Here is a 6,404-nt window from a genome sequence, read left to right as displayed (position 1 = left end):
TCTCGCATTTGTGAGGTGCTGGGTTCAATCCTCCACAAAATGATAGCATCACCAACAGACTAGGTCACTTGGAAGATGGGACCTCAGATAAGACAAAATATACAATCTTGAAAATAAAGTTGACCTCACAGTGAAGATGGTAAGAAACCATGAGCAGAACATCCAAGAATTATGGGATACCATCAAAAGACCAAAATTAAGATTTATTGGGATAGAGGAAGATTCAGAAATTTAAATCATGGGAATGCATAATCTCTTCAAGGAAATAATATCAGAAAATTTTCCAAGCATGAAGAATGAATTGGAAAATCAAATACAAGAGGCCTATGATTACAACAGATTTACACCAAGACACATTATAATGAAAATGCCTAGCATACAGAATAAGGATAGAATTTTAAAGGCCGTAAGAGATAAAAATCAGATTATGTTAGAGGGAAGACCAATTTAGATCTCAGCAGATTTTTCAACCCAGGCTCTCAAAGCCAGGAGATCCTGGAACAACAAACTCTTTAAAGAAAATGGATGCCAACCAAGAATCTTATATCCAGCAAAATTAAGCCTCAAATTTGATAATGAAATAAATACCTTCCATGATAAACAAAAGCTAACAGAATTTATAGCAAGAAAGCCTGCACTACAGAACATTTTTGACAAAACTATTCCACAAGGAGGAAATGAAAAACAACAATGAAATTCCGCAAAGGGAAGAACTACAATAAAGGAAAAGCCAACCAAAAGAGAAACCAAGTCAAGCTAAATACCAAAAATAAACAAAAATGACCGGTAATACAAATCATGTCTCAGTAATAACCCTAAATGTTAGTGGCCTAAATTCACCAACCAAAAGTCATAGGCTGGTAGATCTATTTATTTATTTATAACATTCACATGGTCTACATAAGCAAGCAGGGGTTTCCATTTTCATATCAAATAAAGTAAACTTCAAGCCAAAGTGAATCAAAAGGGATAAAGACAGATAGTTCATACTGCTTAAGGGAACCATACATCAAAAAGACAGAACAGTTATAAATGTAGATGCCCCAAACAATGGAGCATCTATGTTCATCAGTCAAACTCTTCTCAAGTTCAAGAGTCAGACCACAATAATTCCGGGTGACTTTAACAGACCTCTTTCACCACTAGATAGATCTTCCAAACAAAAGCTAAACAAAAAAACTATAGAACTCAATAATACAATCAATAACTTAGACTTAACTGACATATATAGAGTATATTATCCATCAATGAGCAAGTACACTTTCTTAGCAGCACATGGATCCTTCTCTAAAATAGACCATATATTATGCCACAATGGAATGAAATTAGAAGTCAATGATAAAATAAGAAATAAAATCCACTCCAACACCTGGAGACTAAATAATATGCTATTGAATGAACAATGGGTTGCAAAAGACATCAAGGAGGAAATTAAAAGATTTTTAGAGGACTGGGGATGTGGCTCAAGTGGTAGCGTGAGGCACTGGGTTTGGTCCTCAGCACCACATAAAAAATAAATAAGTGAAATAAAGGTATGCTGTCCATCTACAACTAATAAATAAATAAATATAAAAAAAATTATTCGAGATAAATGAGAACACTGATATAACATCGAAATCTCTGGGACTCTAAGAGGAAAGTTCATTGCATGCAGTTCATTCCTTCAAAGAAGGAAAAATCAACAAATAAATGACCTAATATTACATCTCAATGCCCTAGAAAAAGAAGAACAAATCAACCCCAAAAGCAGTAGGGGACAGGGAATAATTAAAATCAGAGCTGAAATCAATGAATTTGAAAAAAAAAAGCAATTGAAAAAATTGATAAAACAAAAAGTTGGTTCTTTCAAAACATAAATAAAATTGATAAACCATTATCCATGCTAACAAAGAGAAGGAGAGAAAAAACTCAGATTACTAATTTCCTTGAAGAAAAAGGAAATATTACGACGTATACTACAGAAATACAGAAGACAATTGAAATTATTTTGAAAATTTGTACTCCAATAAAATAGAAAATATTGAAGGCATTGACAAATTTCTAGAGGAATATGATATGCCCAAATCAGGATGATATACACGATTTAAACAGATCAATATCAAGCAAGGAAATAGAGGGTGCCATCAGAAGCCTATCAACCAAGAAAAGCCCAGGACCAGATGAATACACAACTGAGTTCTACAAGATCTTCAAAGAACTAACACCAGTACTTCTCAAACTATTTCATGAGATATAAGAGGGAATACTTCCAAACACATTCTATGAGGCCAATATCACCCTGACTCCAAAACCAGACAAGGACACATCAAAGAAGGAAAACTTCAGACCAATATCTCTAATGAATATAGATGCAAAAATTCTCAATAAAATTCTGGTAAATTGAATACAAAAACATATCAAAAAAAAATAGTACACCAGGACCAAGTGGGGTTATCCCAGGGATGCAAGGTTAGTTCAACATACGGAAATCAATAAATGTAATTCATCACATCAATAGACCCAAAGATAAAAATCATATGATCATCTCAATAGATGCTGAGAAAGCATTTGATAAAATACAGCATTCCTTCATGTTCAAAATGCTAGGAAAAACTAGGGATAACAGGAACATATCTCAACGTCGTAAAGGCTATCTATGCTAAGCCCCAGGCCAACATCACTCTTTTTTTTTTTTTTTTTTTTTTAGAGAGAGAGAGGGAGAGAGAGAGGGAGAGAGAATTTTTAATATTTATTTTTTTTAGTTTTCGGCGGACACAACATCTTTGTATGTGGTGCTGAGGATCGAACCCGGGCCGCACACATGCCAGGCGAGCGTGCTACCACTTGAGCCACATCCCTAGCCCGGCCAACATCACTCTTAATGGAGAAAAATTGAAAGCATTCCCTCTAAACACTGGAACAAGACAAGGATGCCCTCTGGGCAACTTGGTGACACCCTGTCTGAAGAATATATCACAGTAGGGGCTGGGATTGTGGAGTGCTTGCCTAGCACCTGCGAGAACCTGGGTTCAATCTTCAGCAACACATAAAAATAAAAGGGGGCTGGGGTTGTGGCTCAGCGGTAGAGCGCTTGCCTCGCATGTGTGAGACCCTGCGTTCGATCCTCAGCACCACATAAAAAAATAAGTGAAATAAAGGTATTGTTTCCAATTACAACTAACTAAATATTTTAAAAAATAAATAAATAAAGGTATTGTGTTCAAATACAACTAAAAAATAAATATTTTAAAAATAATGTATCACAATGAATTTCACCTTTATGTAAAATTATAATGCACTAATTTAAAAAAATAGAAGAAAAATCACTAGAAGGAAGGAAAGGGAACAGGAGGAGGGAAGAGAGAAGGGAAAGGAAAAGTAGTAGGGACTGAATTGGAGTATAAATTATATTCTATTCTTGTCTAATTATGTCACGATGAACCTTAATATTATGTATAACTAAAACGAGCTAATAAAAAAGAAAATAAGAAGGACTGGGGATGTAGCTCAGTGGTGGAGTGCTTACCTAGTATACACAAAACCCTGGATTCAATCCTCAATAAAATGAATGAAACCAATTGGTTCTTTGAAGAGGTTAATGAAAAGTTCATTTAGCTACATTGAGAAAGACTTAGATTATTATTATTTTTTAAAAAATATTATTTATTTTTAGTTTTTCGGCAGACACAACATCTTTCTTTGTATGTGGTGCTGAGGATCGAACCTGGGCCGCACGCATGCCAGGCGATGCTCTACCGCTTGAGCCACATCCCCAGCCCCAGACTTAGATTATTAAAATCAAATGAAGATGGGAACATCGCTTCTGATTCTATAGAAATAAAAATGAGTATAATGGAATACTATAAACAAGTGTATCCAACAAGTTGGTTAACAGATGAAATGGAAAAATTTTTAGAAAGGCAAAACTGAAGACAATCATTAGGAAATAGTAAATTTTAATAAACCTATAATTCACAAGGAGATTTAATCAATAATCCCAACATTTTAAAAACTGAGGAACTACCTCAACTTAATAAAGGTCAGATATGGGAAAATCCCCAGCTAAATCGTAATGTTGATAGATGGAAAATTTTACATTTAAGATCAGAAGAAAGGTAAGAAAGCCCGCTCCTCCCTTTCTGGTTTAATATGCTACTGGAGACATAGGCAGAGCAATTAGACAAAAAGCAAATAGAGATCAAAAGTGGGAGGATGAAGTAAAATCTCTTTTCATAGATTCTAAAGATCACACACACATATACACACACACACACGCACACACAGAGTTAAAACTAATGATTTCTGTAAAGTTGTAGGATACAAACTCAATATGAGAAATTCAGCATTATTTTTATATACTAATAATGACCAATCCAAAAAGGAAATTAAGAAAACAATCCTATTTGTATTAGCATCAAAAAGAATGTATACTTAGGAATAATCCAAGAAGGAAAAATACTGAAAACTACAAAACATGAATAAAGATAAATCAAATACAAAAACAGGAGGCAAGAGAGGCAGGGAGGAGGGAAGCCATCCACTGTTCCCAGATTGGAAGTCTGTAAACCTGGGGAGATCTACAGATTCAGTGCAACCTCTATCAAAACCCCATGAGATCTTTTTTCTTTTATTGCACAAATATGAAAAAAATCCTGAAATTTATATGGTATCTCATGGGCCCCCCAAACAGACAAAACAATCTTGAAACAGAAGAACAGTGTTGGAGAACTCACATGTTCTGATTCTTAAAAAATACTACAAAGCAATGGTAATAGACATTGTGGTACTGTCCTAAAGGCAGATGTATAGACCAAGGGAACAAAATATAGAACTCCAAAATAAAACCTTCCACACACAGTCAGATGACCTCAACAAGGAGACCAAGAATAGACAGGAGACGGAGAGTCTCTCCAAGTTTTGGAAAAACCTGATACGTACAGGCAGAAGAATGAAGTTGGACTCTTCCTCATAGGACAACACAAAAATACAACTGAAGCTGAGTGTGGTGGTACACACCTGAAATCCCAGCTATTTGGGTGATTAAGGCAGGAGGATAGCAATCCCAAGGCCAGCTTGGGCAATTTAGTGAAGTCCTGCATTAATAAAATATAAAAAACAGTTGGGCATAGTGATGAATGCCTATAATGTCAGCTGCTCAGGAAGCTGAGCTGGAGGATGGCAAGTTTGAAACCAGCCCAAGCAACTTAGGGAGAATTTGTTTCAAAATAAAATAAAAAGGTCTGGATATGCACCTCAGTGGTAGAGGCCCAGTGTTCAATCCCCAGTACCATGAGGGTATGGGGAAGAAAAAAACCACTCTAAAAGGGTTAAAGACTTAAATGTAAGACTTAAAACTTCTAGGAGAACACATGGGTGGAATTCTTCATTACATTGGATTTGGCAATGATTTATTGAATATGATACCAAAAGCAACGCCAACTAAAGCAAATTAGACAAATAGGACTACATCAATATTTAAAATTTTTGTACTAAAGGACATTATGAACAGAGTGAAAAGACACGACAGAATGGGAGAAAATATTTGCAAAACTCACATATGATAAGGGATTTATATTCATAATACATAAAGAACTAAGATTCAACAACAACAAACCAAGTATAGACAAAGGACTTGAACAGACATTTCTCAAAAAAAATCCACAAATTGTCAAATAAGTATATGAAAATATGTTCAACATCACCTAGTCTTGGGGAAATGCAAATTAAAAAAAAAAACCAGTGAGATACTACTACCTCTACCCATTAAGGGGGCTAAATCAAAAACAACAAAAATTTTAAAAGTGTTAAGATGTTGGCCAGAACCTATGACTGTGGAAATAGACTTTTTCCCTTAGTATTGGTGATTGAAGCCCATAGGTGCTCTACCATTGAGCTGCATCCCCAGTCCTTTTTATATTTGTTTTGAGATAGGGTCTTGCTAAATTGTGCAGGTTGGCCTTGAACTTGCCATCCTCCTTCCTCAGCTGCCCAACAGGCTGTGATCATAGGTGTGTACCACCATCCCCAAAGGGAACAGACTTAAAAAAATAGACAAATGCTGCCGGGTGTGGTGGTGCATGCTTGCAATCCCAGAAGCTTGGGAGGCTGAGGCAGGAGAATTATAAGTTCAAATTCAGCCTTAGCAACTTAGTGAGGCCCTAAGCAACTTAGTAAGGCCCTAAGCAACTCAGTGAGACCCTGTATCTAAATAAAGTACACAAAGAGGTTGGGATGTGACTCAGTGGTTAAGCACTCCTGGGTTCAATCCCGGGTACCAAAAAAAAAAAAAAAAAAATAGACCACTGCTTTCCAAACACAGGGATAAATTTAATAAAATGTGAGAATGACAGTTGAAGAATGGTGCTCTGGCTTCCCTCCACAAGTAAAGTGTAACAGCTAACAGCAGGCAGGCCTTTTGGGTATGT

Source organism: Urocitellus parryii, chromosome 9, assembly GCF_045843805.1.
Source record: "Urocitellus parryii isolate mUroPar1 chromosome 9, mUroPar1.hap1, whole genome shotgun sequence".
In the NCBI taxonomy this organism is placed as follows: domain Eukaryota; kingdom Metazoa; phylum Chordata; class Mammalia; order Rodentia; family Sciuridae; genus Urocitellus; species Urocitellus parryii.
This window is presented reverse-complemented; position numbering follows the sequence as displayed.